The sequence below is a fragment of the Microtus pennsylvanicus genome, chromosome 18 (assembly GCF_037038515.1).
Source record: "Microtus pennsylvanicus isolate mMicPen1 chromosome 18, mMicPen1.hap1, whole genome shotgun sequence".
In the NCBI taxonomy this organism is placed as follows: Eukaryota; Metazoa; Chordata; class Mammalia; order Rodentia; family Cricetidae; genus Microtus; species Microtus pennsylvanicus.
In genome coordinates this window covers 10,188,504-10,215,188 of record NC_134596.1, presented here as the reverse complement: position 1 = coordinate 10,215,188, position 26,685 = coordinate 10,188,504, and positions in this window count along the sequence as shown.

The window sequence follows — 26,685 nt, the reverse complement described above, 5'->3', positions numbered from 1 at the left end:
TTCAACATTATCAAAGACCACAGAAGAATCTTATAATACCTAAGTAAAGAGGAAACACAATCAAATAACTTCCCAAACTCTAGAACTGACAGGGACTCTTACTCCCTGGACAGTTAATCAAACTTCTTGTCTAACATTTGAACACTCATCTACAACCTACAGGACATGGTATATTTTTAATGAAGCAGAAAATTTGAAAGACTGTTTCAAGTACATTGGCAGTTTGTCAGTCACTTTCTTCTGGGTCCTACAGAATTTCTAGAAGAGTCAAGAAGCATTCACCCTGAAGATGTTTTTTCCTCTTTAGCAATTTCCGCAGTCATTTTTCTGTGGATCATACATGTATACTTTATACAACATACCATAAGTAGTACAGAGAAGAGCAGTTTCTTTTTTTTTGTCTCAATGTATTTTTATTGAAAAAATATCTGCCTCCTCCCTGCCTCCCATTTCCCTTCCCCTCCTCCAACTCCTCTCCCCTCCGCCCAAAAATGTCTAGCTTTGTCACCTTGAAGCAAATTCCTAATGAGTTCTTCAATGCCCATCATCCTCTTGAAGTAATGTTACAGCCCAAAGTTCCAACTTTGATTAAGGTCTAAGTTCTTAAAATCTTTTTAATGCCATTAAATGCAATTAAGGTCATTGAAGTGTTGACGATAATCTATCTAACTGAACTATATTTCTGACAATCTAGAAAACTTAAATAACATGACTAAAATTTGATTTTACTGATATCTTTTCATCTATATTTATTAACGTTATATTACATTTAAATTAGCTCCAAAAAACACAGTATTTAAACAAACAGAAGTACCATAAACTTAAATTTGAATCAGTAAACAAGATCCATGCCAGTGCAAAATATTCATCTCTATATCATATTTCACTTTAAATCAAAAGAATCTTTTTGAAAATTCAAGTGTAGTGTTCTCCAATGTTCTTTCTGCTTTTTCTTGGTCAATTTTTTGGGTTCATAGATATCTTTTGGGGTGTCTTGCTCCATAAAACTACTGTAGCCTGGAAATAATGCACAGGTTATTATCTCTTGTGGAAACAAAGGCAGGATTTCTTTTTAAAAGTAACATAACTTTTGTTGGTGGCACACACCGTTACTCTCAGCACTCAGGAGTCAGAGGCAGGAGTATCTCTGTGAGTTAGAGGCCAGCCTGAACTGCAAGGGTTAATTCCAGCATATGCTGTAAAGCTACTGAGAAATTCGGTGTGGAAAATCCAAAAAAGAAAAATGTCCTTAGACCCAAATTTTGAAGCCTTTCCTTTTTTAAAATCTTTTTCCTTTTTCTTTCTAAATAAAACAAGTTAACTTTCCCATAGTAATATTGCATCTAACAAAACAGTTGTCTAGCAAGAATTACTGTTACAATATTTATATTGCAATGAAGGGGGTGAAGATTTTGAAATTAGTGAATCTGTAGATTGCAAAATATACAAATGTCCAATGATGTATAATGTACATCCATGTCCAAAGATGTATGGATGAATTTGGGGAGAAAATGCTTTTCAAGCAACAAAAATACCTCTAGCCCAGTTAAATTAATGAAAACTTAATTAGGTATCAAAGAAATAGAATTATGAGTTTTAAATAGACATTTGTAGTTATGGGCAATTTAGTTATACTTTATTACCTATAGTAGAAAGCTGTTTTCTCCAAGAAAAGAAAAAACTTTAGCTTAGTTAATCGAATAAACATCATGTGTGTTACCATGAAATCAGAACCTTGGTAAACCTCACTACTGTTCAGAAAGTTCACAGTCCTGTTGAGAGTGACAGGTAGAATTCCTGAGTGGTAATATTGGCAGGCTTTGCTTGACTGACAGGAGCAAGAAACATGCCCACTGTCACTGACACAACAAAGCAAACAAATGTCCTGGCCGACAGGTAGTATTCTGAAAATTTAGGTAAGTTTTCTCTAATATTTCATCTCAGAGCTAATCATTAATGATTTTGGTTCAAAATGATGTAATCTAATTTTAATTTGCAGAACATAATTGCTTACTATCTTTATCTCATTTTTGAATTTTGCTATTTTTAAGCATCTAGTTTATTATTTGAATTTTTTACCTTTATGACATGCAAGTAACCTTTTTATCTATTTATTTGGTCATTCATTATTTATTCTTTTTATGTAAATTTGTCTTGGCAAGATTTGGAAATCTTTTTTTCTTTGATCATATTTATCTAGTTCAGACATTGCACATTTTTTTTTCAGTTCTCGAGACATGGGGTGTTCTTTACCCAAAGGCCAGTTTTGCCAAGCTCCAGGTGAATTGTCTTCAGAGCCCCACATGCTCTGAGGAATAGACTGGTGCTGCCAGGGGGATCAAGGTTTGTTTCCCTTATGTGCACCTTGCGACTTAGATTTTCATGGGTCATGGGCTATGAGTTCCTTACACTTTGCTTCTTAGTTAGTGTTCACTGGAGATTGGGTACAAATAATCCTCATCATTCTGCTCTGGGTTACCTTACTCAGAGTGAATTTTTCTAGTTTCTTTCATTTGCCTGCAAATTTCAAGATGTCTTTGTTTTTTAACCACTGAAAAGAACTCTATTGTTTAATTGCACCCTCATTTTTTATGCATTTTTGGTTAAATGGGTATGGATTTACGTACACACTGCTCTTATTACATTATATGTATAAGGATGATAGAGAAAAAAACCTGGGCATTTGCCCATTTTATCCCATTATCATCTACACTTCAGAAATAATAATTTTATATTGGTGTTTACAGAGGAACATATCATACTTATTGAGTTATTATTATACCATGATCTTTAGAGTGGTCACAGTGGTTTGTGAGATATAGTCATTGTCTTTTGGGGGGGGGGGCTTTTATGGTTACATTGTAAACATAGACAGTCAGCAACATGCTTATTTGGAAATTTAGAAACCTAGCAGACAATTTTAGCATACTAGATTTCTGAAGCTTGTATTCTGGTATTATTAAATTCCAGAATATTTGAGAAGTGTGAAAAGAGGAAGTTGTCTGAGGATTCATGGACAGCTCATCTAGAATGGTACATTACAATCAAAGAGGAACTCGTATCTCTTACATTCTAGGTTCCAAAAATATCTCCCCTAAACCAGTATTTTATTAACATGTAATTACATTTGCCCTAATGAAATTTCAAAAGCTATTGATAATGGATGATTCCTGTAGTATATCCAGTGTTCAAAAATCCCAGCATGCTTACTGGCAGGACAAGCGAAGCCAAAACCTTATTAGAGTGGCTATTTTTGTACTTAACTAATTCAAAAGCACAGTTACAATAATTTCAAGGTAACCTGCCATGAAATATGCTCATGTAACAAAGGATGTCTTCAAATTGATGGACATACAACTTTCCTAAATATATTCCTTTTTCATAAAGATAGAAAAATACTTCACATATAGCGGTTAATGTGAGATTTGGAGGGAAATCCTAGCATTTAAGATCTAGTCGATTTTGAAAATTAATAATTGTATATTATTATATAGAGGTTCATTTATATACATTGATTGCATGTAAGAAGCAAAAAATGAAGGCTTTTTCTTACAAAGGTAAATATGTAAACACCTATAAGTTTTAAAACAAGAAAACACAAAAGATAAAAGTATATATATATTTAATTTTTTCTCAAATCAATTAAGATTTTATGAAGAATTAATTTCTTTAACATTAAGATACCCTGGGCTACTATATCATAGTTGGGTTTATTTGGAAGTGGGTTTCAAATCTGCATTTCTTTCCACAATATACCCATTTCATTGTACAACACTATAATCAACTTAAATGTATTATATATTATAATTCAACTATGTGAAAAATTAGAATTAGATGTTATATTTGTAAATGAGCATATCATCTTATAAGCAACATATTTAATTATAATTTGACTACATAAAACAAACATAAAAACAGAAAAAAATTATCATACAGAATCAGATGCAGTATGTACTAGGAAGCACAGATTCACAATCAAAATAAGGAATGGGGTCTTTCATGTTTTTAGGTAGATTAGACACAAAAGCCGTTGCAAGCTCATTAAGACAACCTGTCATACTTTGCCAGGTTTGTCTGTTGTTAACCAGAGGCAAAACGCCGGCAAATCACATTTTATCCTGTGTTCCACTGTCAATTACTCTGCTTCTTTTCCCAGCACACAGGGAGGAGGGAGACAGATGACTCATCAGCTCTGGATGAGATCACCAAGTTCAGTGCAGCCCTGTGCTTTCAGGTCCTTGGTTTGAGATCTCTCTCCTCATTGGTTCCTTGATGGCATAAAAGGGTCTGATCTGAGGGATTTTGCCAGTGGGGCTTTGACTAAAGTCCTGCTCACAGCTGGACTTTAGTCAATGGCCCCTTGTAAACAAACCCAGATAAAAAATGTGTCGCAGAGACCTGCAGGAGACAGAAGCCATAGGAAAAGCAAGGAATCTAAAATCTTACTCATGTTCTTCCTAAGAGTCACCTGTTCCTGTTTGCGGTGCAGGAAATGTGCTCGAGTCTCTGAAGCCACTGCTTCATCGGTAAAACCTGTGATTCCTGGGTTGGTGTTGTAATCGGCATTTTCTGAAATGTAGATTTTCTTAGCATGTCTATACCTGACAACAAAAGGGACTTACTGATATTATGTGCCATTAGAAGCCCGCACTAAGATAATTGCTATATTGGCAAATAGCCTCAGGCAACTGCGAATCTGAATCTCATGTGTCTGTTCCCTAAATCAGTGTGTTTCAGACCTCTGACCGAGCATTTCTGAATGTGATAACCATAAGCTGCAATCGGCGGCACAGTATCACCATCACCCGTCAGCAGGGAGAAATGGAAAATTTCAGGTAGATAGGCAATATAGACCCAAGAAGGTGAATTGCGATCACCTCCTATTTACTTCACAATTATTTACGTTTTTGGTAATTTGATTCTGGTCCTAAGTAAACTACATTATTTCCTGCCTTATACATTCATTTTTATTTTTTTCTGCCCAAGGAAACATTGAGATGGGAGAGAGAAATGCGTCAGCAGCTCGGATGCAGGTCTCCAAGGTAACCACAGGCTTTGTTCGTATTGGTGGAATTTAGATTACTCTCCTCCTGGTTCTGGGGACAATTTGAATGCACACACTTTTTTCAGTCAAGGCAAGGGGAGGTATTAATATTGTTAGCATATCGGATCCTTCCTAGGCAGTTTCAGGTTATTTGCCAGCTCTCAGTTGTAAATGTTTATTACCAAAACCTGAATGTACATTGTCCCGGACAAAGAAGGCTTGTCTTGACAACTAAATGAACCCAAGCCCATGTAATTAGCAAAGTCAGGTACTGGTATATTCACAGAATTCAATTCTGAGTCACCTGTTATGGTCTGTGCATCAAATCAATTCCTGCTTCTGAAACCTCTCCTCTTTAAACTTGTGGTACCACTGTATCAGACTTGAAACACTGCAGTATCTGAAAAGAAATAATTCACATCAAGTTTTAGCATCTGACAAAGTCTAGGGGAGTCATGCCCTCTCCTTTTTTCTCTGAGTTCCATTGTGAAAATTGGTATGGCATTGCAGGCTTTTTTTCTGCATAAAAACATAGGCTCATTGAATATATTATGCAGTAATATATCAAAGCCTTTCTGTACCTGTTGCCAATGACTCTGAATTAGAATAAGTTATAAAAGAGGAACATACTTCATATCATACTATTAATTTTCAGGTTCTCACAACTCAAATTTGTTGTTTTGGTTGACATAATGTTTGAATCTCTTACAATATTTCTGTCATCTTTACAATATAAATGTACAAATTTTGTAATTAGGATTTAAAGACATGAAACCTAAGAACATAGTACCACACAGCCTCTCGTTTTCTATAGAAAGAACTTCCCAATTCCTCATTATGTTATTTTTCCACTAGTGCTGAAGAAGCATCACTGCTAGGGTCAAATGTTTCTGAGATATATAAACATATTAATATTTCCTTAGGACTCAGATTTTTTCCTATTTGACTCTGGAAGAATAAAATATATTATCTTTATGAAAGTCTGTCAACATTGTAGTCATAGATTCCTAGCCAACAAGGCTGTTTGTGTTAGGCCTTCCATCATATAGTCTTAATAACAATATTTACTTGATTTTTCTCCTGATTTTTTGGCCACTGCGATAATAATATATTTGAAGACTTCTATATTCTTTTTTCGATCATGTAGCTAGTAAGATTGAAGAATTTTCATCCTGTTCATTTCAGGATTAATCTTCTATTATATCACAAGTAGTCAATCCTTTTTAAGTGACAAATAATAGCATATTTGTTAACATTCTATAATGATGAAATTCTGTAGGAACTTCCAAAACAGGTTCTTTCCACTGTACTGGCAGTTGTAAGCATATTTTTTTTTCTCTTTTTTATTTTTTGATTTTCGATACATGGTTTCTCTGAGGCTTTTGCTTCCTGTTCTGGAACTAGCTCTTCTAGACCAGGCTGGCCTCGAACTCCCAGAGATCTGTCTACCTCTGCCTCCCTAGTGCTGGGATTAAAGGCGTGTGCCACCACCGCCTGGCTGTAAGCATATTTTTGAAACAATTGGTCAAAGTCAGGATTTTGTACTTATAGCCATGACTTTGGCCAATAAACTAATGATATAACACACTACTTGCATCTGAATGAGATAAAGCTGATATCCGTTATGGTATAAGGAGTTCAGTTTTACAATATCTCCCCTAATATAGTATGAAGCATCTCAATTACTGTCAAATATTTATATAAGTTAACTTATGTGTACATGTATGAGATAGACTATGCATAATTATATTTATATATACCTATGCATGTATATTTCTTACCTTAGTTTAGAATTTCATACATGTGTACAGTATTTATGTTATTTCATGCTCAATTCTGCTTCTTCTTTAAAAGCATCACTATGCTAAAAATATCAAAATCAGTCCCACTACATAATAAAATACTTTATTTTATTGTGCACATACAATTGTAAACATCAGTATTCCACACTGTATACACAGTGTTGTGATTTTGTGTAACCAATTTAGCCTTGACATTTTCTAATTTAAAGGCCTACACAATGTAACTATACAGTAGTAAATGATCCTTTTTATCTTAGTGTTGAATATTTTTCAGTGGCTTTTCTGCTAATTGGGTTATTTTTAAAGCGTTTTCCATCTCTTTTAGCGTTTCAATATGGGATATCATTGTGCTATGCATTCTTCATTGTTTCTTTACTTTCATCCAATATTAATTGGCTTTTAAGAATTCTAAAATTTTGCTTTTTAACACTTTGTCCTAATTGGAAGACACTATCTTTACAGCATATATTTTCTTCTTTTTGACAAAAAATTTTTTGAAATAATTATCTATTTAAATTGCATGAAATATTTTTAATTGAACAATAGTGGCAAGATTTTGAATTCATTATCTAACCTCTGACCAAACCACGTAAGTTTTTAAATATTTGAGCAGTTGTGGAATTTCAAAGCAATGCTGTAAAATCATATTTTCATTTTTCTAGAAGTTGGAGCTAGTGCTTCCTATGCGTTTAGGGATAAATATTTAGGACAAAGTTAGTACAGATAGCTGTTCATTATTATTCTGTAAAGACTGCACGATTTCTAAAAAGAATCCCATTCTTGATTCTGTTATCAAACTATTTTTAAGGACAAAATATGAAAAAAAAACTGAGTCCCAATGTCTAATAAATAGATTTATCACTGTAACTATATAAGCCTTGCAGAATACCATCCATAGTATTAGCAACAAAGGTACGAAAATTTTCCATGGTATTGTTGTCTTTCAAGATTATTGATTTATTATTTAATGAAATATTTGCATGTTATGAGGTCCAGGAAATTGTTTTCAGTGTAATAATTTTTATGTTCCTGCAGGTGTTGTTGCTGCAGAATCACAACCTGTTGCCGTGAACAGTACTGTGCCACTTAGGTTTCCCTGCCTGGATGATGGTTAAATACTGAGAAATATGCTTTGCTTGACAAAATAATAATAATTGTATCAATTCCGTACGTGGAGAAAGAATCCCACAACCCCTAAAGTCAGGAATCTGAACCGGAATTTGCACAATTTGCCACATGGCTGAGACACAACTGTGAAAGCCGGGGATATGTGCCCAAGTTGCCTCAAACAGTTAGCTTCTCAGTGGTGGTGGTTTTACAAAATAATGCTTAGTAGGTAAAAGCAAGTCAAACAGCTAATGTGTTAGATTTTCTGTTCTGTGGAAATTTTAGGCCTTTAAGTGGATCAACCCTGTAAGTATGGGGTTTGGATCCACGTGGAGTGCCAGATGAAGAAGGATGCCAAAAAAGAAATCCCAAACTAGCTCAGAACTGAGTATAATAAAAGGTTTTTTATTTAGCGGTAGACTCACAGATCCCATTCCTCTGTTTGAACTGGAACAGCAACTGATTTCTGCAGATGAAAAAGAGCTGATGCATGCTTTACATGAGCATATAGATTATAAGTTCACAATCAAGTGGGAAAGTATCTTAAAGACTACGGCTGTTAGGAATTACTACAATATCATATTTGGTGAGTAAGTAGAGTTCAATGATTTGTAACTGGTTAACAGTGTGGTCTGTGATTTATAGTCATTATCTTATATTTTTTCCCTTATGGTTACATTGTTACCTAAGACAGTAAATTATCACTCTCAGTCAGCAACATGTCTGTTTGGAAACTTGTAAAGCTAAAAGATAGTTTTAGAATACTTATTTTCTAAAGCTGGCATGCTGGCATCATACAATTACAGGATATTAGAAAAGTGTCAGTATAGGAAGTTTTCTTTGTATACATGGCCAGCTAAGTTAGACTGGCAAGTTTCAAGCCAAGGAGAAAACTTACACCAAATATCATAGTCTTCATTAATATCTGCATCAAACCAGCATTTTATGAAAATATAAGCACCTTTGCCCTAATGAATTTCCAACAACTCGAACTAAATGCATATTTATTGTATTCTATTTACTGCTCAAAATTCCAATATTCTTTGTGCCTGGACCAATTTAGCCAAACCCTTTTTACAGTGGCTCTCTATTATATTTAGCTAATCAAGAAATAAATTTAGAATCATTTTCAGGTTACCTCGTTATGTTGAGCACTCATGTACCCGTAGAAAGTTTCTAATTGATGGATATACAACTTCCTTTAACAAATGTCGTATTATTTAAGATAGAAGAATATACTTCAGATTTAGTAGTGATTATGAAATTTGGAGATGAATTCTAGTATGTGGAATCAAGTGTTTTCTAAATGCTTCTAAATTAGTATTAAGGGATTATTTTAGGTATATTAGTTGGATGTGAGAAACAAAAATCTGAAGAGCACTTCTTGTTAAACTAAGCATGCAAACATGTATAAAGTATTAAAACAGGCAAATATAAATGTAACAAATATAAATACATTTAAAATTTTAGGGAAATAAATTCTTTTAAAGTCAATTCTTATTCGTTATGACACTGTGGGGAACTATATTACAGTTTGGTATTTTTTCATCAGGGCTTGAAATCACCATTTTTTTCTACAGTCAACCCACCTCCTTTTACAACATGCCAATGGACTTAATATATTATGTATTGTATTTCAACTCTGTGAAAATTGCAATTATAAATAATACTTAGATATAAGACATGTTACATGTATTATATATAACATACAGTATTATAATTTGATTGCATAATAAACATAAAACAGACAAAAAAAACGGATCACAAAAACCAAGAACCAAATGCACTTGACAGTACAAGTCACAATCAAAAAACTCCAGAAAGAAACAGAGCATTCCATGTATTTACCTAGAATCTAGGCAAAAGCAGCTGTAAGCTTGCTGAGACAACCATTCAATATTTGCCAGATTTGTCTGCTGTTAATTGTTGGCAAAATACAGGGTAAAGTGTATTTTATCCTGTGTTCACCTTTCCACTTCTCTGTTTCTTTTCCCAGTACACAGGGAGGAGGGAGACACAGATGATCATCACCTCCGGATGAACTTATCAAGGTACATGTAGTCCTGTGCTTTACAATCCTCAGCTTAAGGTCTCTCTCCTTATTGGTTCCTAGATGGCCACTGCTTCAGATTTATATTTGTGATTCCTGGATTTATATTGCAATGAAGGGGGTGAAGATTTTGAAATTAGTGAATCTGTAGATTGTGAAATATACATCCATGTCCAATGATGTATGATGTACATCCATGTTCAAAGATGTATGGATAGATTTGGGGAGAAAATGCTTTTCAGCCAACAAAAATACCTCTAGCCCAGTTAAATTAATGAAAAGTTAATTAGGTATAAAGAAATAGAATTATGAGTTATAAATAGACATTTGTAGTTATGGGCAATTTAGTTATACTGTATTACCCTAAGTAGAAAGCTGTTTTTCTCCAAGAAAAGAAAAAAAAAAAAACAAATGTCCTGGCTGAAAATTTTTGTAAGTTTTCTGTAATATTTCATCTCAGAACTAATCATTAATGATTTTGGTTCAAAATGATGTAATCTAATTTTAATTTGCAGAACATAATTGCTTACTATTTTTATCTCATTTTTGAATTTTGCTATTTTTAGACATCTAGTTTATTATTTGAATTTTTTACATTAATGACATGCAAGTAACCTTTTTATCTATTTATTTGGTCATTCATTATTTATTCTTTTATGTAAATTTGTCTTGGCAAGATTTGGAAATCTTTTTTTCTTTGATCATGTTTATCTAGTTCAGACATTGCACATTTTTTTTTCAGTTCTCGAGACATGGGGTGTTCTTTACCCAAAGGCCAGTTTTGCCAAGCTCCAGGTGAATTGTCTTCAGGGCCCCACATGCTCTGAGGAATAGACTGGTGCTGCCAGGGGGATCAAGGTTTGTTTCCCTTATGTGCACCTTGCGACTTAGATTTTCATGGGTCATGGGCTATGAGTTCCTTACACTTTGCTTCATAGTTAGTGTTCACTGGTGATTGCTTAAAAATAATCCTCATCATTCTGGTCTGGGTTACCTTACTCAGAGTGAATTTTTCTAGTTTCTTTCATTTGCCTGCAAATTTCAAGATGTCTTTGTTTTTTAACCACTGAAAAGAACTCTATTGTTTAATTGCACCCTCATTTTTTATGCATTTTTGGTTAAATGGGTATGGATTTACGCACACACTGCTCTTATTACATTATATGTATAAGGATGATAAAGAAAAAAAACCTGGGCATTTGCCCATTTTTCCCATTATCATCTATTCTTCAGAAATAATAAATTAACATTTATGTTTACATAGGAACATATCATACTTATTGAGTTATTATTATACCATGATCTTTAGAGTTTTCACAGTGGTTTGTGAGATATAGTCATTGTCTTTTATTGGGGGGGCTTTTTTGGTTACATTGTAAACATAGACAGTCAGCAACATGCTTATTTGGAAATTTAGAAACCTAGCAGACAATTTTAGAATACTAGATTTCTGAAGCATGTATTCTGGTATTATTAAATTCCAGAATATTGGAGAAGTGAAAAGAGGAAGTAGTCTGAGGATTCATGGACAGCTAGTCTAGAATGGTACATTACAAACAAAGAGGAACTCGTATCTCTTACCTTCTCGTTTCAATAAATATCTGCCCTAAACCAGTATTTTATTAACATGTAAGTACATCTGTCCTAATGAAATTTCAAAAGCTATTGATAATTCATGATTCCTGTAGTATATCCAGTGTTCAAAAATCCCAGCATGCTTACTGGCAGGACAATTGAAGCCAAAACCTTATTAGATGGCTATTTTTGTATTTAACTAATTCAAAACACAGTTACAATAATTTCAAGGTAACCTGCCATGAAATATGCTCATGTAACAAAGGATGTCTTCAAATTGATGGACATACAACTCTCCTAAATATATTCCTTTTTAATAAAGATAGAAAAATACTTCAGATTTTGCGGTTAATGTGAGATTTGGAGGGAAATCCTAGCATTTAAGATCTGGTCGATTTTGAAAATTAATAATTGTATATTATTATATAGAGGTTCATTTATATACATTGATTGCATGTAAGAAGCAAAAAATGAAGGCTTTTTCTTACAAAGGTAAATATGTAAACACCTATACGTTTTAAAACAAGAAAACACAAAAGATAAAAGTATATATATATATTTAATTTTTTCTCAAATCTATTAAGATATTATAAAGAATTAATTTCTATAACATTAAGATACTGTGGGCTACTATATCATAGTTGGGTTTATTTGGAAGTGGGTTTCAAATCTGCATTTCTTTCTACAATATAGCCATTTCATTGTACAACACTATAATCAACTTAAATGTATTATAGATTATAATTCAACTATGTGAAAAATTGGAATTAGATGTTATATTTGTAAATGAGCATATCATCTTATAAGCAACATATTTAATTATAATTTGACTACAAAAAACACACATAAAAACAGAAAAATATTATCAAAAAGAATCAGATGCAGTACGTACTAGGAAGCACAGATTCACAATCAAAATAAGGAATGGGGACTTTAATGTTTTTAGGTAGATTAGACACAAAAGCCGTTGCAAGCTCATTAAGACAACCTGTCATACTTTGCCAGGTTTTTCTGTTGTTAACCAGAGGCAAAATGCCGGCAAATCACATTTTATCCTGTGTTCCACTGTCAATTACTCTGCTTCTTTTCCCAGCACACAGGGAGGAGAAAGACAGATGACTCATCAGCTCTGGATGAGATCACCAAGTTCAGTGCAGCCCTGTGCTTTCAGGTCCTTGGTTTGAGATCTCTCTCCTCATTGGTTCACTGATAGCATAAAAAGGTCTGATCTGAGGGATTTTGCCAGTGGGGCTTTGATTAAAGTCCTGCTCACAGCTGGACTTTAGTCAATGGCCCCTTGTAAACAACCCCAGATAAAAAATGTGTCGCAGAGACCTGCAGGAGACAGAAGCCATAGGAAAAGCAAGGAATCTACAAGCTTACTCATGTTCTTCCTAAGAGTCACCTGTTCCTGTTTGCGGTGCAGGAAATGTGCTCGAGTCTCTGAAGCCGCTGCTTCATCGGTAAAACCTGTGATTCCTGGGTTGGTGTTGTAATCGGCATTTTCTGAAATGTAGATTTTCTTAGCATGTCTATACCTGACAACAAAAGGGACTTACTGATATTATGTGCCATTAGAAGCCCGCACTAAGATAATTGCTATATTGGCAAATAGCCTCAGGCAACTGCGAATCTGAATCTCATGTGTCTGTTTCCTAAATCAGTGTGTTTCAGACCTCTGACCGAGCATTTCTGAATGAGGTACCCATAAGCTGCAATCGGCGGCATAGTATCACAATCACCCGTCAGCGGGGAGAAATGGAAAATTTCAGGTAGATAGGCAGGTTATAGACCCAAGAAGGTGATTTGCGATCACCTCCTAGTTACTACACAATTGTTTACGTTTTTGGTAATTTGATTCTGGTCCTAAGTGAACTACATTATTTCCTGCCTTATACATTCATTTTTATTTTTTCTGCCCGAGGAAACATTGAGAAGGGAGAGAGAAATGCGTCAGCAGCTCGAATGCAGGTCTCCAAGGTAACCACAGGCTTTGTTCCTATTGGTGGAATTGAGATTACTCTCCTCCTTTTTCTGGGGACAATTTGAATGCACACACTTTTTTCAGTCAAGGCAAGGGGAGGTATTAATATTGTTAGCATATCGGATCCTTCCTAGGCAGTTTCAGGTTATTTGCCAGCTCTCAGTTGTAAATGTTTATTACCAAAACCTGAATGTACATTGTCCCGGACAAAGAAGGCTTGTCTTGACAACTAAATGAACCCAAGCCCATGTAATTAGCAAAGTCAGGTACTGGTATATTCACAGAATTCAATTCTGAGTCACCTGTTATGGTCTGTGCATCAAATCAATTCCTGCTTCTGAAACCTCTCCTCTTTAAACTTGTGGTACCACTGTATCAGACTTGAAACACTGCAGTATCTGAAAAGAAATAATTCACATCAGGACTTAGCATCTGACAACGTCTAAGGGAGTCATGCCCTCTCCTTTTTTCTCTGAGTTCCATTGTGAAAATGGGTATGGCATTGCAGGCTTTTTTTCTGCATAAAAACATAGGCTCATTGAATATATTATGCAGTAATATATCAAAGCCTTTCTGTACCTGTTGCCAATGACTCTGAATTAGAATAAGTTATAAAAGAGGAACATACTTCATATCATCAATACTATTAATTTTCAGGTTCTCACAACTCAAATTTGTTGTTTTGGTTGACATAATGTTTGAATCTCTTACAATATTTCTGTCATCTTTACAATATAAATGTACAAATCTTGCAATTAGGATATAAAGACATGAAACCTAAGAACATAGTACCACACAGCCTCTCGTTTTCTATAGAAAGAACTTCCCAATTCCTCATTATGTTATTTTTCCACTGGTGCTGAAGAAGCATCACTGATAGGGTCAAATGTTTCTGAGATATATAAACATATTAATATTTCCTTAGGACTCAGATTTTTTCCTATTTGACTCTGGAAGAATAAAATATATTATCTTTATGAAAGTCTGTCAACATTGTAGTCATAGATTCCTAGCCAACAAGGCTGTTTGTGTTAGGCCTTCCATCATATAGTCTTAATAACAATATTTACTTGATTTTTCTCCTGATTTTTTGGCCACTGCGATAATAATATATTTGAAGACTTCTATATTCTTTTTTCGATCATGTAGCTAGTAAGATTGAAGAATTTTCATCCTGTTCATTTCAGGATTAATCTTCTATTATATCACAAGTAGTCAATCCTTTTTAAGTGACAAATAATAGCATATTTGTTAACATTCTATAATGATGAAATTCTGTAGGAACTTCCAAAACAGGTTCTTTCCACTGTACTGGCAGTTGTAAGCATATTTTTTTTTCTCTTTTTTATTTTTTGATTTTCGATACATGGTTTCTCTGAGGCTTTTGCTTCCTGTTCTGGAACTAGCTCTTCTAGACCAGGCTGGCCTCGAACTCCCAGAGATCTGTCTACCTCTGCCTCCCTAGTGCTGGGATTAAAGGCGTGTGCCACCACCGCCTGGCTGTAAGCATATTTTTGAAACAATTGGTCAAAGTCAGGATTTTGTACTTATAGCCATGACTTTGGCCAATAAACTAATGATATAACACACTACTTGCATCTGAATGAGATAAAGCTGATATCCGTTATGGTATAAGGAGTTCAGTTTTACAATATCTCCCCTAATATAGTATGAAGCATCTCAATTACTGTCAAATATTTATATAAGTTAACTTATGTGTACATGTATGAGATAGACTATGCATAATTATATTTATATATACCTATGCATGTATATTTCTTACCTTAGTTTAGAATTTCATACATGTGTACAGTATTTATGTTATTTCATGCTCAATTCTGCTTCTTCTTTAAAAGCATCACTATGCTAAAAATATCAAAATCAGTCCCACTACATAATAAAATAATTATTTTTATTGTGCACATACAATTGTAAACATCAGTATTCCACACTGTATACACAGTGTTGTGATTTTGTGTAACCAATTTAGCCTTGACATTTTCTAATTTAAAGGCCTACACAATGTAACTATACAGTAGTAAATGATCCTTTTTATCTTAGTGTTGAATATTTTTCAGTGGCTTTTCTGCTAATTGGGTTATTTTTAAAGCGTTTTCCATCTCTTTTAGCGTTTCAATATGGGATATCATTGTGCTATGCATTCTTCATTGTTTCTTTACTTTCATCCAATATTAATTGGCTTTTAAGAATTCTAAAATTTTGCTTTTTAACACTTTGTCCTAATTGGAAGACACTATCTTTACAGCATATATTTTCTTCTTTTTGACATAAATTATCTATTTAAATTGCATGAAATATTTTTAAGTGAACAATAGTGGCAAGATTTTGAATTCATTATCTAACCTCTGACCAAACCACGTAAGTTTTTAAATATTTGAGCAGTTGTGGAATTTCAAAGCAATGCTGTAAAATCATATTTTCATTTTTCTAGAAGTTGGAGCTAGTGCTTCCTATGCGTTTAGGGATAAATATTTAGGACAAAGTTAGTACAGATAGCTGTTCATTATTATTCTGTAAAGACTGCATGATATCTAAAAGAATCTCATTCTTGATTCTGTTATCAAACTATTTTTAAGAACATAATATGAAAAAAAAAACTGAGTCCCAATGTCTAATAAATAGATTTATCACTGTAACTATATAAGCCTTGCAGAATACCATCCATAGTATTAGCAACAAAGTTACTAAAATTTTCCATGGTATTGTTGTCTTTCAAGATTATTGATTTATTAATTAATGAAATATTTGCATGTTATGAGGTCCAGGAAATTGTTTTCAGTGTAATAATTTTTATGTTCCTGCAGGTGTTGTTGCTGCAGAATCACAACCTGTTGCCGTGAACAGTACTGCGCCACTTAGGTTTCCCTGCCTGGATGATGGTTAAATACTGAGAAATATGCTTTGCTTGACAAAATAATAATAATTGTATCAATTCCGTACGTGGAGAAAGAATCCCACAACCCCTAAAGTCAGGAATCTGAACCGGAATTTGCACAAGTTGCCACATGGCTGAGACACAACTGTGAAAGCCGGGGATATGTGCCCAAGTTGCCTCAAACAGTTAGCTTCTCAGTGGTGGTGGTTTTACAAAATAATGCTTAGTAGGTAAAAGCAAGTCAAACAGCTAATGTGTTAGATTTTCTGTTCTGTGGAAATTTTAGGTCTTTAAGTGGATCAACCCTGTAAGTATGGGGTTTGGATCCACGTGGAGTGCCAGATGAAGAAGGACGCCAAAAAAGAAATCCCAAACTAGCTCAGAACTGAGTATAATAAAAGGTTTTTTATTTAGCGGTAGACTCACAGATCCCATTCCTCTGTTTGAACGGGAACAGCAACTGATTTCTGCAGATGAAAAAGAGCTGATGCATGCTTTACATGAGCATATAGATTATAAGTTCACAATCAAGTGGTAAAGTATCTGAAAGACTACGGCTGTTAGGAATTACTACAATATCATATTTGGTGAGTAAGTAGAGTTCAATGATTTGTAACTGGTTAACAGTGTGGTCTGTGATTTATAGTCATTATCTTATATTTTTTCCCTTATGGTTACATTGTTACCTAAGACAGTAAATTATCACTCTCAGTCAGCAACATGTCTGTTTGGAAACTTGTAAAGCTAAAAGATAGTTTTAGAATACTTATTTTCTAAAGCTGGCATGCTGGCATCATACAATTCCAGGATATTAGAAAAGTGTCAGTATAGGAAGTTTTCTTTGTATACATGGCCAGCTAAGTTAGACTGGCAAGTTTCAAGCCAAGGAGAAAACTTACATCAAATATCATAGTCTTCATTAATATCTGCATCAAACCAGCATTTTATGAAAATATAAGCACCTTTGCCCTAATGAATTTCCAACAACTCGAACTAAATGCATATTTATTGTATTCTATTTACTGCTCAAAATTCCAATATTCTATGTGCCTGGACTAATTTAGCCAAACCCTTTTTACAGTGGCTCTCTATTATATTTAGCTAATCAAGAAATAAATTTAGAATCATTTTCAGGTTACCTTGTTATGTTGAGCACTTATGTACCCGTAGACAGTTCCTAATTGATGGATATACAACTTCCTTTAACAAATGTCGTATTATTTAAGATAGAAGAATATACTTCAGATTTAGTAGTGATTATGAAATTTGGAGATGAATTCTAGTATGTGGAATCAAGTGTTTTCTAAATGCTTCTAAATTAGTATTAAGAGATTATTTTAGGTATATTAGTTGGATGTGAGAAACAAAAATCTGAAGAGCACTTCTTGCAAAACTAAGCATGCAAACACGTATAAAGAATTAAAACATGCAAATATAAATGTAACAAATATAAATACATTTAAAATTTTAGAGAAATCAATTCATTTATAGTCAATTCTTATTTGTTATGACACTGTGGGAAACTATATTACAGTTTGGTATTTTTTCATCAGGGCTTGAAATCACCATTTTTTTCTACAGTCAACCCACCTCCTTTTACAACACGCCAATGGTCTTAATATATTATGTATTGTATTTCAACACCGTGAAAATTGCAATTATAAATAATACTTAGATATAAGACATGTTACATGTATTATATATAACATACAGTATTATAATTTGATTGCATAATAAACATAAAACAGACAAAAAAACAGATCACAAAAACCAAGAACCAAATGCACTTGACAGTATAAGTCACAATCAAAAAACTCCAGAAATGAACAGAGCATTCCATGTATTTGTAGTAGTATGGAGCGGCGGGGCTGCGTCCCCAACACCCCAGCCGCCTGCTCGGCTAGCTTTTGCCCCAAAATAACAACACACAAACTGCATTCATTTAAACACTGCTTGGCTCATTTCTACCTAGCCTCTTCTAGGCTAACTCTTGCACCTGGACTAGCCCATTTCTTATCATCTATATAGCACCGGTCTTACCGGGAAGATTCTAGTCTAAGTCCATTCTGGGTCGGAGCGTCATAGCGTGCATCTTCCCTGGAGCGGGGAGCATGGCGTCTCTCTGAGGTGTCTGCTCCGGAGAGGAGAGCTGTCGAGTCTGACCTCACTTCCTCTTCCTCCCAGCCTTCCCTTCTGTTTACTCCACCCACCTAAGGGTGGGCCTATCAAATGGGCCTAGCAGTTTCTTTATTGCTTAAACAATGAAATCAACAGATTGATATATGACACTCCCACATCACTTCCCCTTTTTCTGTTTAAACAAAAAAAGGAAGGCTTTAACCTTAACATAGCAAAATTACATATAACAAAACAGTTATCAAGTAAAAGTTACATCAGAAACATTTATACATATAACAAAATTGACCTTAAATCTCTATAAATAAAGCAAAATCTATACTAATGCAAATTATTCATACCTATATCATGTATTTACCTAGAATCTAGGCAAAAGCAGCTGTAAGCTTGCTGAGACAACCATTCAATATTTGCCAGATTTGTCTGCTGTTAATTGTTGGCAAAATACAGGGTAAAGTGTATTTTATCCTGTGTTCACATTTCCACTTCTCTGTTTCTTTTCCCAGTACACAGGGAGGAGGGAGACACAGATGATCATCACCTCTGGATGAACTCATCAAGGTACATGTAGTCCTGTGCTTTACAATCCTCAGCTTAAGGTCTCTCTCCTTATTGGTTCCTAGATGGCCACTGATTCAGATTTATATTTGTGATTCCTGGATTTATATTGCAATGATGGGGGTGAAGATTTTGAAATTAGTGAATCTGTAGATTGTGAAATATACATCCATGTCTAATGATGTATGATGTACATCCATGTCCAAAGATGTATGGAAAAATTTGGGGAGAAAATGCTTTTCAGCCAACAAAAATACCTCTAGCCCAGTTAAATTAATGAAAAGTTAATTAGGTATCAAAGAAATAGAATTATGAGTTATAAATAGACATTTGTAGTTATGGGCAATTTAGTTATACTGTATTACCCTTAATAGAAAGCTGTTTTTCTCCAAGAAAAGAAAAAACAATGTCCTGGCTGAAAATTTTTGTAAGTTTTCTGTAATATTTCATCTCAGAGCTAATCATTAATGATTTTGGTTCAAAATGATGTAATCTAATTTTAATTTGCAGAACATAATTGCTTACTATTTTTAACTCATTTTTGAATTTTGCTATTTTTAGACATCTAGTTTATTATTTGAATTTTTTACATTAATGACATGCAAGTAACCTTTTTATCTATTTATTTGGTCATTCATTATTTATTCTTTTATGTAAATTTGTCTTGGCAAGATTTGGAAATCTTTTTTTCTTTGATCATGTTTATCCAGTTCAGACATTGCACATTTTTTTCAGTTCTCGAGACATGGGGTGTTCTTTACCCAAAGGCCAGTTTTGCCAAGCTCCAGGTGAATTGTCTTCAGGGCCCCACATGCTCTGAGGAATAGACTGGTGCTGCCAGGGGGATCAAGGTTTGTTTCCCTTATGTGCACCTTGCGACTTAGATTTTCATGGGTCATGGGCTATAGGTTCCTTACTCTTTGCTTCATAGTTAGTGTTCACTGGTGATTGGGTACAAATAATCCTCATCATTCTGGTCTGGGTTACCTTACTCAGAGTGAATTTTTCTAGTTTCTTTCATTTGCCTGCAAATTTCATGATGTCTTTGTTTTTTAACCACTGAAAAGAACTCTATTGTTTAATTGCACCCTCATTTTTTATGCATTTTTGGTTAAATGGGTATGGATTTACATACACACTGCTCTTATTACATTATATGTATAAGGATGATAGAGAAAAAGACCTGGGCATTTGCCCATTTTTCCCATTATCATCTACACTTCAGAAATAATAATTTAATATTGGTGTTTACAGAGGAACATATCATACTTATTGAGTTATTATTATACCATGATCTTTAGAGTGGTCACAGTGGTTTGTGAGATATAGTCATTGTCTTTTTTTTTTGGCTTTTATGGTTACATTGTAAACATAGACAGTCAGCAACATGCTTATTTGGAAATTCAAAAACCTAGCAGACAATTTTAGCATACTAGATTTCTGAAGCATGTATTCTGGTATTATTAAATTCCAGAATATTTGAGAAGTGTGAAAAAAGGAAGTTTTCTCAGGATTCATGGACAGCTAGTCTAGAATGGTACATTACAATCAAAGAGGAACTCGTATCTCTTACCTTCTCGTTTCAATAAATATCTGCCCTAAACCAGTATTTTATTAACATGTAAGTACATCTGTCCTAATGAAATTTCAAAAGCTATTGATAATTCATGATTCCTGTAGTATATCCAGTGTTCAAAAATCCCAGCATGCTTACTGGCAGGACAATTGAAGCCAAAACCTTATTAGAGTGGCTATTTTTGTATTTAACTAATTCAAAAGCACAGTTACAATAATTTCAAGGTAACCTGCCATGAAATATGCTCATGTAACAAAATGTCTTCAAATTGGTGGACATACAACTTTCCTAAATATATTCCTTTTTAATAAAGATAGAAAAATACTTCATATATAGCGGTTAATGTGAGATTTGGAAGGAAATCCTAGCATTTAATATCTAGTGAATTTTGAAAATTAATAATTGTATATTATTATATAGAGGTTCATTTGTATACATTGATTGCATGTAAGAAGCAAAAAAATGAGGGCTTTTTCTTACAAAGGTAAATATGTAAACACCTATACGTTTTAAAACAAGAAAACACAAAAGATAAAAGTATATATATATTTAATTTTTTCTCAAATCAATTAAGATTTTATGAAGAATTAATTTCTTTAACGTTAAGATACTGTGGGCTACTATATCATAGTTGGGTTTATTTGGAAGTGGGTTTCAAATCTGCATTTCTTTCTACAATATACCCATTTCATTGTACAACACTATAATCACCTTAAATGTATTATATATTATAATTCAACTATGTGAAAAATTAGAATTAGATGTTATATTTGTAAATGAGCATATCATCTTATAAGCAACATATTTAATTATAATTTGACTACATAAAACACACATAAAAACAGAAAAAGATTATCATACAGAATCAGATGCAGTATGTACTAGGAAGCACAGATTCACAATCAAAATAAGGAATGGGGACTTTCATGTTTTTAGGTAGATTAGACACAAAAGCCGTTGCAAGCTCATTAAGACAACCTGTCATACTTTGCCAGGTTTTTCTGTTGTTAACCAGAGGCAAAATGCCGGCAAATCACATTTTATCCTGTGTTCCACTGTCAATTACTCTGCTTCTTTTCCCAGCACACAGGGAGGAGAAAGACAGATGACTCATCAGCTCTGGATGAGATCACCAAGTTCAGTGCAGCCCTGTGCTTTCAGGTCCTTGGTTTTAGATCTCTCTCCTCATTGGTTCACTGATAGCATAAAAAGGTCTGATCTGAGGGATTTTGCCAGTGGGGCTTTGACTAAAGTCCTGCTAACAGCTGGACTTTAGTCAATGGCCCCTTGTAAACAACCCCAGATAAAAAATGTGTCGCAGAGACCTGCAGGAGACAGAAGCCATAGGAAAAGCAAGGAATCTACAAGCTTACTCATGTTCTTCCTAAGAGTCACCTGTTCCTGTTTGCGGTACAGGAAATGTGCTCGAGTCTCTGAAGCCGCTGCTTCATCGGTAAAACCTGTGATTCCTGGGTTGGTGTTGTAATCGGCATTTTCTGAAATGTAGATTTTCTTAGCATGTCTATACCTGACAACAAAAGGGACTTACTGATATTATGTGCCATTAGAAGCCTGCACTAAGATAATTGCTATATCTGCAAATAGTCTAAGGCAACTGCGAATCTGAATCTCATGTGTCTGTTCCCTAAATCAGTGTGTTTCAGACCTCTAACCGAGCATTTCTGAATGTGATACCCATAAGCTGCAATCGGCGGCACAGTATCACGATCACCCGTCAGCGGGGAGAAATGGAAAATTTCAGGTAGATAGGCAGGATATAGACCCAAGAAGGTGATTTGCGATCACCTCCTAATTACTTCACAATTATTTACGTTTTTGGTAATTTGATTCTGGTCCTAAGTAAACTACACTATTTCCTGCTTTATACATTCATTTTTATTTTTTTCTGCCCGAGGAAACATTGAGAAGGGAGAGAGAAATGCGTCAGCAGCTCTGATGCAGATCTCCAAGGTAACCACAGGCTTTGTTCCTATTGGTGGAATTGAGATTACTCTCCTCCTTGTTCTGGGGACAATTTGAATGCAGACACCTTTTTCAGTCAAGGCAAGGAGAGGTATTAATATTGTTAGCATATCGGATCCTTCCTAGGCAGGCTCAGGTTATTTGCCAGCTCTCAGTTGTAAATGTTTATTACCAAAACCTGAATGTACATTGTCCCGGACAAAGAAGACTGCTCTTGCCAACTAAATGAACCCAAGCCCATGTAATTAGCAAAGTCAGGTACTGGTATATTCACAGAATTCAATTCTGAGTCACCTGTTATGGTCTGTGCATCAAATCAATTCCTGCTTCTGAAACCTCTCCTCTTTAAACTTGTGGTACCACTGTATCAGACTTGAAACACTGCAGTATCTGAAAAGCAATAATTCACATCAGGTTTTAGCATCTGACAAAGTCTAGGGGAGTCATGCCCTCTCCTTTTTTCTCTGAGTTCCATTGTGAAAATGGGTATGGCATTGCAGGATTTTTTTCTGCATAAAAACATAGGCTCATTGAATATATTATGCAGTAATATATCAAAGCCTTTCTGTACCTGTTGCCAATGACTCTGAATTAGAATAAGTTATAAAAGAGGAACATACTTCATATCATCAATACTATTAATTTTCAGGTTCTCACAACTCAAATTTGTTGTTTTGGCTGACATAATGTTTGAATCTCTTACAATATTTCTGTCATCTTTACAATAGAAATGTACACATCTTGTAATTAGGATTTAAAGACATGAAACCTAAGAACATAGTACGACACAGCCTCTCGTTTTCTATAGACAGAACTTCCCAGTTCCTCATTATGTTATTTTTTCAACTATTGCTGAAGAAGCATCACTGATAGGGTCAAATGTTTCTGAGATATAAAAACATATTAATATTTCCTTAGGACTCAGATTTTTTCCTATTTGACTCTGGAAGAATAAAATATATTATCTTTATGAAAGTCTGTAAACATTGAAGTCATAGATACCTAGCCATTAAGGCTGTTTGTGTTAGGCCTTCCATCATATAGTCTTAATAACAATATTTACTTGATTTTTCTCCTGATTTTTTTGGCCACTGCGATAATAATATATTTGAAGACTTCTATATTCTTTTTTTGATCATGTAGCTAGTAAGATTGAAGAATTTTCGTCATGTTCATTTCAGGATTAATCATTATTATATCACAAGTAGTCAATCCGTTTTAAGTTACAAATAATAGCATATTTTTTAACATTGTATAATGATGAAATTTTGTAGGAACTTCCAAAACGGGTTCTTTCCACTGTACTGGCAGTTGTAAGCATATTTTTTTTCTCTCTCTCTCTCTTTTTTTTTTTTTTTTGATTTTCGATACAGGGTTTCTCTGAGGCTTTTGATTCCTGTCCTGGAACTAGCTCTTGTAGACCAGGCTGGCCTCGAACTCCCAGAGATCTGCCTACCTCTGCTTCCCTAGTGCTGGGATTAAAGGCTTGTGCCACCACCGCCTGGCTGTAAGCATATTTTTGAAACAGTTGGTCAAAGTCCAGATTTTGTACTTATAGCCATGACTTTACCCAATAAACTCATGATATAACACACTACTTGCATCTGAATGAGATAAAGCTGATATCCGTTATGGTATAAGGAGTTCAGTTTTATACCATCTCCCCTAATATAGTATGAAGCATCTCAATTACTGTCAAGTATTTATATAAGTTAACTCATGTGTACATGTATGAGATAGACTATGCATAATTATATTTATATATACCTATGCATGTATATTTCTTACCTTAGTTTAGAATTTCATACATGTGTACAGTATTTATGTTATTTCATGCCCAATTCTGCTTCTTCTTTAAAAGCATCACTATGCTAAAAATATCAAAATCAGTCCCACTACATAATAAAATAATTATTTTTATTGTGCACATACAATTGTAAACATCAGTATTCCACACTGTATACACAGTGTTGTGATTTTGTGTAACCAATTTAGCCTTGACATTTTCTAATTTAAAGGCCTATACAATGTAACTATACAGTAGGAAATGATCCTTTTTATCTTAGTGTTGAATATTTTTCAGTGGCTTTTCTGCTAATTGGGTTATTTTTAAAGCGTTTTCCATCTCTTTTTGCGTTTCAATATGGGATATCATTGTGCTATGCATTCTTCATTGTTTCTTTACTTTCTTTTAATATTAATTGGCTTTTAAGAATTCTAAAATTTTGCTTTTTAACACTTTGTCCTAATTGGAAGACACTATCTTTACAGCATATATTTTGTTCTTTTTGACATAAATTATCTATTTAAATTGCATGAAATATTTTTAAGTGAACAACAGTGGCAAGATTTTGAATTCATTAGCTAACCTCTGACCAAACCACGTAAGTTTTAAATATTTGATCAGTTGTGGAATTTCATAGCAATGCTGTAAAATCATATTTTCATTTTTCTAGAAGTTGGAGCTAGTGCTTCCTATGCGTTTAGGGATAAATATTTAGGACAACGTTAGTACAGATAGCTGTTCATTATTATTCTGTAAAGACTGCATGATTTCTAAAATAATATCATTCTTGATTCTGTTGTCAAACTATTTCTTAAGAACATAATATGAAAAAAAAACTGAGTCCCAATGTCTAATAAATAGATTTATTACTGTAACTATATAAGCCTTGCAGAATACCATCCATAGTATTAGCAACAAAGGTACTAAAATTTTCCATGGTATTCTTGTCTTTCAAGATTATTGATTTATTAATTAATGAAATATTTGCATGTTATGAGGTCCAGGAAATTGTTTTCAGTGTAATAATTTTTATGTTCCTGCAGGTGTTGTTGCTGCAGAATCACAACCTGTTGCCGTGAACAGTACTGTGCCACTTAGGTTTCCCTGCCTGGATGATGGTTAAATACTGAGAAATATGCTTTGCTTGACAAAATAATAATAATTGTATCAATTCCGTACGTGGAGAAAGAATCCCACAACCCCTAAAGTCAGGAATCTGAACCGGAAGTTGCACAAGTTGCCACATGCTGGGACACAAATGTGAAAGCCGGGGACATGTGCCCAAGTTTCCTCAAACAGTTAGCTTCTCAGTGGTGCTGGTTTTACAAAATAATGCTCAGTAGGTAAAAGCAAGTCAAACAGCTAGTGTGTTAGATTTTCTGTTCTGTGGAAATTTTAGGCCTTTAAGTGGATCAACCCTGTAAGTATGGGGTTTGGATCCACGTGGAGTGCCAGATGAAGAAGGATGCCAAAAAAGAAATCCCAAACTAGCTTAGAACTGAGTATAATAAAAGGTTATTTATTTAACGGTAGACTCACAGATCCCATTCCTCTGCTTGAACGGGAACAGCAACTGATTTCTGCAGATGAGAAAGAGCTGATGCATGCTTTACATCAGCAAATAGATTATAAGTTCACAATCAAGTGGGAAAGTATCTTAAAGATTACGGCTGGTAGGAATTCCTACAATATCATATTTGGTGAGTAAGTAGAGTACAATGATTTGTAAGTGGTTAACAGTGTGGTCTGTGATTTATAGTCATTATCTTATATTTTTTCCCTTATGGTTACATTGTTACCTAAGACAGTAAATTATCACTCTCAGTCAGCAACATGTCTGTTTGGAAATTTGTAAAGCTAAAAGATAGTTTTAGAATACTTATTTTCTAAAGCTGGCATGCTGGCATCATACAATTACAGGATATTAGAAAAGTGTCAGTATAGGAAGTTTTCTGTGTATACATGGCCAGCTAAGTTAGACTGGCAAGTTTCAAGACAAGGAGAAAACTTACATCAAATATATTAGTGTTCATTATTATCTGCATTAAACCAGCATTTTATGAATATATAACCACCTTTGCCCTAATGAATTTCCAACAACTCGAACTAAATGCATATTTATTGTATTCTATTTAGTGCTCAAAATTCCAATATTCTTTGTGCCTGGACCAATTTAGCCAAACCCTTT